The following is an 11893-nucleotide window of genomic DNA, read 5'->3' on the forward strand; positions in this document are numbered from 1 at the left end:
CATTCTGCATCTGACTCCATCTCCTGTCTGTAACATTGCTATCAGCATTCTGCATCTGATCCATCTCCTGTCTGTAACATTGCTGTCAGCATGCTGCATCTGACTCCATCTCCTGTCTGTAACATTGCTATCAGCATTCTGCATCTGACTCCATCTCCTGTCTGTAACTTTGCTATCAGCATTCTGCATCTGACTCCATCTCCTGTCTGTAACATTGCTGTCAGCATTCTGCATCTGACTCCATCTCCTGTCTGTAACATTGCTGTCAGCATTCTGCATCTGACTCCATCTCCTGTCTGTAACATTGCTGTCAGCATTCTGCAATTGACTCCATCTCCTCTCTCCAGCATTGCTATCAGCATTCTGCATCTGACTCCATCTCCAGTCTCCAGCATTGCTATCAGCATTCTGCATCTGACTCCATCTCCTGTCTGTAACATTGCTATCAGCATTCTGCATCTGACTCCATCTCCTGTCTGTAACATTGCTGTCAGCATTCTGCATCTGACTCCATCTCCTGTCTGTAACATTGCTATCAACATTCTGCATCTGACTCCATCTCCTGTCTGTAACATTGCTATCAGCATTCTGCATCTGACTCCATCTCCTGTCTGTAACATAGCTTTCAGCATTCTGCATCTGACTCCATCTCCTGTCTGTAACATTGCTGTCAGCATGCTGCATCTGACTCCATCTCCTGTCTGTAACATTGCTGTCAGCATTCTGCATCTAACTCCATCTCCTGTCTGTAACATTGCTATCAGCATTCTGCATCTGACTCCATCTCCTGTCTGTAACATTGCTATCAGCATTCTGCATCTGACTCCATCTCCTGTCTGTAACATTGCTATCAGCATTCTGCATCTGACTCCATCTCCTGTCTGTAACATTGCTATCAGCATTCTGCATCTGACTCCATCTCCTGTCTGTAACATTGCTATCAGCATTCTGCATCTGACTCCATCTCCTGTCTGTAACATTGCTATCAGCATTCTGCATCTGACTCCATCTCCTGTCTGTAACATTGCTATCAGCATTCTGCATCTGACTCCATCTCCTGTCTGTAACATTGCTATCAGCATTCTGCATCTGACTCCATCTCCTGTCTGTAGCTTTGCTATCAGCATTCTGCATCTGACTCCATCTCCTGTCTGTAGCATTGCTGTCAGCATTCTGCATCTGACTCCATCTCCTGTCTGCAACATTGCTGTCAGCATTCTGCATCTGACTCCATCTCCTGTCTGTAACATTGCTGTCAGCATTCTGCATCTGACTCCATCTCCTGTCTGTAACATTGCTGTCAGCATTCTGCATCTGACTCGTCTCCTGTCTCCAGGATTGCTATCAGCATTCTGCATCTGACTCCGTCTCCAGCATTGCTATCAGCATTCTGCATCTGACTCCATCTCCTGTCAGTAGCTTTGCAATCAGCATTCTGCATCTGACTCCATCTCCTGTCTGTAGCATTGCTATCAGCATTCTGCATCTGACTCCATCTCCTGTCTGCAACATTGCTGTCAGCATTCTGCATCTGACTCCATCTCCTGTCTGTAACATTGCTGTCAGCATTCTGCATCTGACTCCATCTCCTGTCTGTAACATTGCTATAAGCATTCTGCATCTGACTCATCTCCTGTCTCCAGGATTGCAATCAGCATTCTGCATCTGACTCCGTCTCCAGCATTGCTATCAGCATTCTGCATCTGACTCCATCTCCTGTCTGTAACATTGCTATCAGCATTCTGCATCTGACTCCATCTCCTGTCTGTAACATTGCTATCAGCATTCTGCATCTGACTCCATCTCCTGTCTGTAACATTGCTATCAGCATTCTGCATCTGATACATCTCCTGTCTGTAACATTGCTGTCAGCATGCTGCATCTGACTCCATCTCCTGTCTGTAACATTGCTATCAGCATTCTGCATCTGACTCCATCTCCTGTCTGTAACTTTGCTATCAGCATTCTGCATCTGACTCCATCTCCTGTCTGTAACATTGCTGTCAGCATTCTGCATCTGACTCCATCTCCTGTCTGTAACATTGCTGTCAGCATTCTGCATCTGACTCCATCTCCTGTCTGTAACATTGCTGTCAGCATTCTGCATTTGACTCCATCTCCTCTCTCCAGCATTGCTATCAGCATTCTGCATCTGACTCCATCTCCAGTCTCCAGCATTGCTATCAGCATTCTGCATCTGACTCCATCTCCTGTCTGTAACATTGCTATCAGCATTCTGCATCTGACTCCATCTCCTGTCTGTAACATTGCTGTCAGCATTCTGCATCTGACTCCATCTCCTGTTTGTAACATTGCTATCAACATTCTGCATCTGACTCCATCTCCTGTCTGTAACATTGCTATCAGCATTCTGCATCTGACTCCATCTCCTGTCTGTAACATAGCTTTCAGCATTCTGCATCTGACTCCATCTCCTGTCTGTAACATTGCTGTCAGCATGCTGCATCTGACTCCATCTCCTGTCTGTAACATTGCTGTCAGCATTCTGCATCTAACTCCATCTCCTGTCTGTAACATTGCTATCAGCATTCTGCATCTGACTCCATCTCCTGTCTGTAACATTGCTATCAGCATTCTGCATCTGACTCCATCTCCTGTCTGTAACATTGCTATCAGCATTCTGCATCTGACTCCATCTCCTGTCTGTAACATTGCTATCAGCATTCTGCATCTGACTCCATCTCCTGTCTGTAACATTGCTATCAGCATTCTGCATCTGACTCCATCTCCTGTCTGTGGCATTGCTATTAGCATTCTGCATCTGACTCCATCTCCTGTCTGTAGCATTGCTGTCAGCATTCTGCATCTGACTCCATCTCCTGTCTGCAACATTGCTGTCAGCATTCTGCATCTGACTCCATCTCCTGTCTGTAACATTGCTGTCAGCATTCTGCATCTGACTCCATCTCCTGTCTGTAACATTGCTGTCAGCATTCTGCATCTGACTCGTCTCCTGTCTCCAGTATTGCTATCAGCATTCTGCATCTGACTCCGTCTCCAGCATTGCTATCAGCATTCTGCATCTGACTCCATCTCCTGTCTGTAACATTGCTATCAGCATTCTGCATCTGACTCCGTCTCCAGCATTGCTATCAGCATTCTGCATCTGACTCCATCTCCTGTCAGTAACATTGCTATCAGCATTCTGCATCTGACTCCATCTCCTGTCTGTAACATTGCTATCAGCATTCTGCATCTGACTCCATCTCCTGTCTGTAACATTGCTATTAGCATTCTGCATCTGACTCCATCTCCTGTCTGTAACATTGCTATCAGCATTCTGCATCTGACTCCATCTCCTGTCTGTAGCTTTGCTATCAGCATTCTGCATCTGACTCCATCTCCTGTCTGTAGCATTGCTGTCAGCATTCTGCATCTGACTCCATCTCCTGTCTGCAACATTGCTGTCAGCATTCTGCATCTGACTCCATCTCCTGTCTGTAACATTGCTGTCAGCATTCTGCATCTGACTCCATCTCCTGTCTGTAACATTGCTGTCAGCATTCTGCATCTGACTCGTCTCCTGTCTCCAGGATTGCTATCAGCATTCTGCATCTGACTCCGTCTCCAGCATTGCTATCAGCATTCTGCATCTGACTCCATCTCCTGTCTGTAGCATTGCTATCAGCATTCTGCATCTGACTCCATCTCCTGTCTGTAGCATTGCTATCAGCATTCTGCATCTGACTCCATCTCCTGTCTGCAACATTGCTGTCAGCATTCTGCATCTGACTCCATCTCCTGTCTGTAACATTGCTGTCAGCATTCTGCATCTGACTTCATCTCCTGTCTGTAACATTGCTGTCAGCATTCTGCATCTGACTCGTCTCCTGTCTCCAGGATTGCAATCAGCATTCTGCATCTGACTCCGTCTCCAGCATTGTTATCAGCATTCTGCATCTGACTCCATCTCCTGTCTGTAACATTGCTATCAGCATTCTGCATCTGACTCCATCTCCTGTCTGTAACATTGCTATCAGCATTCTGCATCTGACTCCATCTCCTGTCTGTAACATTGCTATCAGCATTCTGCATCTGATACATCTCCTGTCTGTAACATTGCTGTCAGCATGCTGCATCTGACTCCATCTCCTGTCTGTAACATTGCTATCAGCATTCTGCATCTGACTCCATCTCCTGTCTGTAACTTTGCTATCAGCATTCTGCATCTGACTCCATCTCCTGTCTGTAACATTGCTGTCAGCATTCTGCATCTGACTCCATCTCCTGTCTGTAACATTGCTGTCAGCATTCTGCATCTGACTCCATCTCCTGTCTGTAACATTGCTGTCAGCATTCTGCATTTGACTCCATCTCCTCTCTCCAGCATTGCTATCAGCATTCTGCATCTGACTCCATCTCCAGTCTCCAGCATTGCTATCAGCATTCTGCATCTGACTCCATCTCCTGTCTGTAACATTGCTATCAGCATTCTGCATCTGACTCCATCTCCTGTCTGTAACATTGCTGTCAGCATTCTGCATCTGACTCCATCTCCTGTTTGTAACATTGCTATCAACATTCTGCATCTGACTCCATCTCCTGTCTGTAACATTGCTATCAGCATTCTGCATCTGACTCCATCTCCTGTCTGTAACATAGCTTTCAGCATTCTGCATCTGACTCCATCTCCTGTCTGTAACATTGCTGTCAGCATGCTGCATCTGACTCCATCTCCTGTCTGTAACATTGCTGTCAGCATTCTGCATCTAACTCCATCTCCTGTCTGTAACATTGCTATCAGCATTCTGCATCTGACTCCATCTCCTGTCTGTAACATTGCTATCAGCATTCTGCATCTGACTCCATCTCCTGTCTGTAACATTGCTATCAGCATTCTGCATCTGACTCCATCTCCTGTCTGTAACATTGCTATCAGCATTCTGCATCTGACTCCATCTCCTGTCTGTAACATTGCTATCAGCATTCTGCATCTGACTCCATCTCCTGTCTGTGGCATTGCTATTAGCATTCTGCATCTGACTCCATCTCCTGTCTGTAGCATTGCTGTCAGCATTCTGCATCTGACTCCATCTCCTGTCTGCAACATTGCTGTCAGCATTCTGCATCTGACTCCATCTCCTGTCTGTAACATTGCTGTCAGCATTCTGCATCTGACTCCATCTCCTGTCTGTAACATTGCTGTCAGCATTCTGCATCTGACTCGTCTCCTGTCTCCAGTATTGCTATCAGCATTCTGCATCTGACTCCGTCTCCAGCATTGCTATCAGCATTCTGCATCTGACTCCATCTCCTGTCTGTAACATTGCTATCAGCATTCTGCATCTGACTCCGTCTCCAGCATTGCTATCAGCATTCTGCATCTGACTCCATCTCCTGTCAGTAACATTGCTATCAGCATTCTGCATCTGACTCCATCTCCTGTCTGTAACATTGCTATCAGCATTCTGCATCTGACTCCATCTCCTGTCTGTAACATTGCTATTAGCATTCTGCATCTGACTCCATCTCCTGTCTGTAACATTGCTATCAGCATTCTGCATCTGACTCCATCTCCTGTCTGTAGCTTTGCTATCAGCATTCTGCATCTGACTCCATCTCCTGTCTGTAGCATTGCTGTCAGCATTCTGCATCTGACTCCATCTCCTGTCTGCAACATTGCTGTCAGCATTCTGCATCTGACTCCATCTCCTGTCTGTAACATTGCTGTCAGCATTCTGCATCTGACTCCATCTCCTGTCTGTAACATTGCTGTCAGCATTCTGCATCTGACTCGTCTCCTGTCTCCAGGATTGCTATCAGCATTCTGCATCTGACTCCGTCTCCAGCATTGCTATCAGCATTCTGCATCTGACTCCATCTCCTGTCTGTAGCATTGCTATCAGCATTCTGCATCTGACTCCATCTCCTGTCTGTAGCATTGCTATCAGCATTCTGCATCTGACTCCATCTCCTGTCTGCAACATTGCTGTCAGCATTCTGCATCTGACTCCATCTCCTGTCTGTAACATTGCTGTCAGCATTCTGCATCTGACTTCATCTCCTGTCTGTAACATTGCTGTCAGCATTCTGCATCTGACTCGTCTCCTGTCTCCAGGATTGCAATCAGCATTCTGCATCTGACTCCGTCTCCAGCATTGTTATCAGCATTCTGCATCTGACTCCATCTCCTGTCTGTAACATTGCTATCAGCATTCTGCATCTGACTCCATCTCCTGTCTATAACATTGCTATCAGCATTCTGCATCTGATCCATCTCCTGTCTGTGACATTGCTGTCAGCATGCTGCATCTGACTCCATCTCCTGTCTGTAACATTGCTATCAGCATTCTGCATCTGACTCCATCTCCTGTCTGTAACTTTGCTATCAGCATTCTGCATCTGACTCCATCTCCTGTCTGTAACATTGCTGTCAGCATTCTGCATCTGACTCCATCTCCTGTCTGTAACATTGCTGTCAGCATTCTGCATCTGACTCCATCTCCTGTCTGTAACATTGCTGTCAGCATTCTGCATTTGACTCCATCTCCTCTCTCCAGCATTGCTATCAGCATTCTGCATCTGACTCCATCTCCAGTCTCCAGCATTGCTATCAGCATTCTGCATCTGACTCCATCTCCTGTCTGTAACATTGCTATCAGCATTCTGCATCTGACTCCATCTCCTGTCTGTAACATTGCTGTCAGCATTCTGCATCTGACTCCATCTCCTGTCTGTAACATTGCTATCAGCATTCTGCATCTGACTCCATCTCCTGTCTGTAACATTGCTATCAGCATTCTGCATCTGACTCCATCTCCTGTCTGTAACATAGCTTTCAGCATTCTGCATCTGACTCCATCTCCTGTCTGTAACATTGCTGTCAGCATGCTGCATCTGACTCCATCTCCTGTCTGTAACATTGCTGTCAGCATTCTGCATCTGACTCCATCTCCTGTCTGTAACATTGCTATCAGCATTCTGCATCTGACTCCATCTCCTGTCTGTAACATTGCTATCAGCATTCTGCATCTGACTCCATCTCCTGTCTGTAACATTGCTATCAGCATTCTGCATCTGACTCCGTCTCCAGCATTGCTATCAGCATTCTGCATCTGACTCCATCTCCTGTCTGTAACATTGCTATCAGCATTCTGCATCTGACTCCATCTCCTGTCTGTAACTTTGCTATCAGCATTCTGCATCTGACTCCATCTCCTGTCTGTAACATTGCTATCAGCATGCTGCATCTGACTCCATCTCCTGTCTGTAACATTGCTATCAGCATTCTGCATCTGACTCCATCTCCTGTCTGTAACATTGCTATCAGCATTCTGCATCTGACTCCATCTCCTGTCTGTGGCATTGCTATTAGCATTCTGCATCTGACTCCATCTCCTGTCTGTAGCATTGCTGTCAGCATTCTGCATCTGACTCCATCTCCTGTCTGCAACATTGCTGTCAGCATTCTGCATCTGACTCCATCTCCTGTCTGTAACATTGCTGTCAGCATTCTGCATCTGACTCCATCTCCTGTCTGTAACATTGCTGTCAGCATTCTGCATCTGACTCGTCTCCTGTCTCCAGGATTGCTATCAGCATTCTGCATCTGACTCCGTCTCCAGCATTGCTATCAGCATTCTGCATCTGACTCCATCTCCTGTCTGTAGCATTGCTATCAGCATTCTGCATCTGACTCCATCTCCTGTCTGTAGCATTGCTATCAGCATTCTGCATCTGACTCCATCTCCTGTCTGCAACATTGCTGTCAGCATTCTGCATCTGACTCCATCTCCTGTCTGCAACATTGCTGTCAGCATTCTGCATCTGACTCCATCTCCTGTCTGTAACATTGCTGTCAGCATTCTGCATCTGACTCCATCTCCTGTCTGTAACATTGCTGTCAGCATTCAGCATCTGACTCGTCTCCTGTCTCCAGGATTGCTGTCAGCATTCTGCATCTGACTCCGTCTCCAGCATTGCTATCAGCATTCTGCATCTGACTCCATCTCCTGTCTGTAACATTGCTATCAGCATTCTGCATCTGACTCCATCTCCTGTCTGTAACATTGCTATCAGCATTCTGCATCTGACTCCTTCTCCTGTCTCCAGCATTGCTATCAGCATTCTGCATCTGACTCCATCTCCAGTCTGTAACATTGCTATCAGCATTCTGCATCTGACTCCATCTCCTGTCTGTAACATTGCTATCAGCATTCTGCATCTGACTCCATCTCCTGTCTGTAACATTGCTATCAGCTTTCTGCATCTGACTCCATCTCCTGTCTGTAACATTGCTATCAGCATTTTGCATCTGACTCCATCTCCTGTCTGTAACATTGCTATCAGCATTCTGCATCTGACTCCATCTCCTGTCTGTAACATTGCTATCAGCATTCTGCATCTGACTCCATCTCCTGTCTGTAACATTGCTATCAGCATTCTGCATCTGACTCCATCTCCTGTCTGTAACATTGCTATCAGCATTCTGCATCTGACTCCATCTCCTGTCTGTAACATTGCTATCAGCATTCTGCATCTGACTCCATCTCCTGTCTGTGGCATTGCTATTAGCATTCTGCATCTGACTCCATCTCCTGTCTGTAGCATTGCTGTCAGCATTCTGCATCTGACTCCATCTCCTGTCTGCAACATTGCTGTCAGCATTCTGCATCTGACTCCATCTCCTGTCTGTAACATTGCTGTCAGCATTCTGCATCTGACTCCATCTCCTGTCTGTAACATTGCTGTCAGCATTCTGCATCTGACTCGTCTCCTGTCTCCAGTATTGCTATCAGCATTCTGCATCTGACTCCGTCTCCAGCATTGCTATCAGCATTCTGCATCTGACTCCATCTCCTGTCTGTAACATTGCTATCAGCATTCTGCATCTGACTCCGTCTCCAGCATTGCTATCAGCATTCTGCATCTGACTCCATCTCCTGTCTGTAACATTGCTATCAGCATTCTGCATCTGACTCCATCTCCTGTCTGTAACATTGCTATCAGCATTCTGCATCTGACTCCATCTCCTGTCTGTAACATTGCTATTACCATTCTGCATCTGACTCCATCTCCTGTCTGTAACATTGCTATCAGCATTCTGCATCTGACTCCATCTCCTGTCTGTAGCTTTGCTATCAGCATTCTGCATCTGACTCCATCTCCTGTCTGTAGCATTGCTGTCAGCATTCTGCATCTGACTCCATCTCCTGTCTGCAACATTGCTGTCAGCATTCTGCATCTGACTCCATCTCCTGTCTGTAACATTGCTGTCAGCATTCTGCATCTGACTCCATCTCCTGTCTGTAACATTGCTGTCAGCATTCTGCATCTGACTCGTCTCCTATCTCCAGGATTGCTATCAGCATTCTGCATCTGACTCCGTCTCCAGCATTGCTATCAGCATTCTGCATCTGACTCCATCTCCTGTCTGTAGCATTGCTATCAGCATTCTGCATCTGACTCCATCTCCTGTCTGTAGCATTGCTATCAGCATTCTGCATCTGACTCCATCTCCTGTCTGCAACATTGCTGTCAGCATTCTGCATCTGACTCCATCTCCTGTCTGTAACATTGCTGTCAGCATTCTGCATCTGACTTCATCTCCTGTCTGTAACATTGCTGTCAGCATTCTGCATCTGACTCGTCTCCTGTCTCCAGGATTGCAATCAGCATTCTGCATCTGACTCCGTCTCCAGCATTGTTATCAGCATTCTGCATCTGACTCCATCTCCTGTCTGTAACATTGCTATCAGCATTCTGCATCTGACTCCATCTCCTGTCTATAACATTGCTATCAGCATTCTGCATCTGATCCATCTCCTGTCTGTGACATTGCTGTCAGCATGCTGCATCTGACTCCATCTCCTGTCTGTAACATTGCTATCAGCATTCTGCATCTGACTCCATCTCCTGTCTGTATCTTTGCTATCAGCATTCTGCATCTGACTCCATCTTCTGTCTGTAACATTGCTGTCAGCATTCTGCATCTGACTCCATCTCCTGTCTGTAACATTGCTGTCAGCATTCTGCATCTGACTCCATCTCCTGTCTGTAACATTGCTGTCAGCATTCTGCATTTGACTCCATCTCCTCTCTCCAGCATTGCTATCAGCATTCTGCATCTGACTCCATCTCCAGTCTCCAGCATTGCTATCAGCATTCTGCATCTGACTCCATCTCCTGTCTGTAACATTGCTATCAGCATTCTGCATCTGACTCCATCTCCTGTCTGTAACATTGCTGTCAGCATTCTGCATCTGACTCCATCTCCTGTCTGTAACATTGCTATCAGCATTCTGCATCTGACTCCATCTCCTGTCTGTAACATTGCTATCAGCATTCTGCATCTGACTCCATCTCCTGTCTGTAACATAGCTTTCAGCATTCTGCATCTGACTCCATCTCCTGTCTGTAACATTGCTGTCAGCATGCTGCATCTGACTCCATCTCCTGTCTGTAACATTGCTGTCAGCATTCTGCATCTGACTCCATCTCCTGTCTGTAACATTGCTATCAGCATTCTGCATCTGACTCCATCTCCTGTCTGTAACATTGCTATCAGCATTCTGCATCTGACTCCATCTCCTGTCTGTAACATTGCTATCAGCATTCTGCATCTGACTCCGTCTCCAGCATTGCTATCAGCATTCTGCATCTGACTCCATCTCCTGTCTGTAACATTGCTATCAGCATTCTGCATCTGACTCCATCTCCTGTCTGTAACTTTGCTATCAGCATTCTGCATCTGACTCCATCTCCTGTCTGTAACATTGCTATCAGCATGCTGCATCTGACTCCATCTCCTGTCTGTAACATTGCTATCAGCATTCTGCATCTGACTCCATCTCCTGTCTGTAACATTGCTATCAGCATTCTGCATCTGACTCCATCTCCTGTCTGTGGCATTGCTATTAGCATTCTGCATCTGACTCCATCTCCTGTCTGTAGCATTGCTGTCAGCATTCTGCATCTGACTCCTTCTCCTGTCTGCAACATTGCTGTCAGCATTCTGCATCTGACTCCATCTCCTGTCTGTAACATTGCTGTCAGCATTCTGCATCTGACTCCATCTCCTGTCTGTAACATTGCTGTCAGCATTCTGCATCTGACTCGTCTCCTGTCTCCAGGATTGCTATCAGCATTCTGCATCTGACTCCGTCTCCAGCATTGCTATCAGCATTCTGCATCTGACTCCATCTCCTGTCTGTAGCATTGCTATCAGCATTCTGCATCTGACTCCATCTCCTGTCTGTAGCATTGCTATCAGCATTCTGCATCTGACTCCATCTCCTGTCTGCAACATTGCTGTCAGCATTCTGCATCTGACTCCATCTCCTGTCTGCAACATTGCTGTCAGCATTCTGCATCTGACTCCATCTCCTGTCTGTAACATTGCTGTCAGCATTCTGCATCTGACTCCATCTCCTGTCTGTAACATTGCTGTCAGCATTCAGCATCTGACTCGTCTCCTGTCTCCAGGATTGCTGTCAGCATTCTGTATCTGACTCCGTCTCCAGCATTGCTATCAGCATTCTGCATCTGACTCCATCTCCTGTCTGTAACATTGCTATCAGCATTCTGCATCTGACTCCATCTCCTGTCTGTAACATTGCTATCAGCATTCTGCATCTGACTCCATCTCCAGTCTGTAACATTGCTATCAGCATTCTGCATCTGACTCCATCTCCTGTCTGTAACATTGCTATCAGCATTCTGCATCTGACTCCATCTCCTGTCTGTAACATTGCTATCAGCTTTCTGCATCTGACTCCATCTCCTGTCTGTAACATTGCTATCAGCATTTTGCATCTGACTCCATCTCCTGTCTGTAACATTGCTATCAGCATTCTGCATCTGACTCCATCTCCTGTCTGTAACATTGCTATCAGCATTCTGCATCTGACTCCATCTCCTGTCTGTAACATTG

This window comes from Taudactylus pleione, unplaced genomic scaffold (genome assembly GCF_031769625.1).
Source record: "Taudactylus pleione unplaced genomic scaffold, aTauple2 ptg000537l, whole genome shotgun sequence".
Classification (NCBI taxonomy): Eukaryota; Metazoa; Chordata; class Amphibia; order Anura; family Myobatrachidae; genus Taudactylus; species Taudactylus pleione.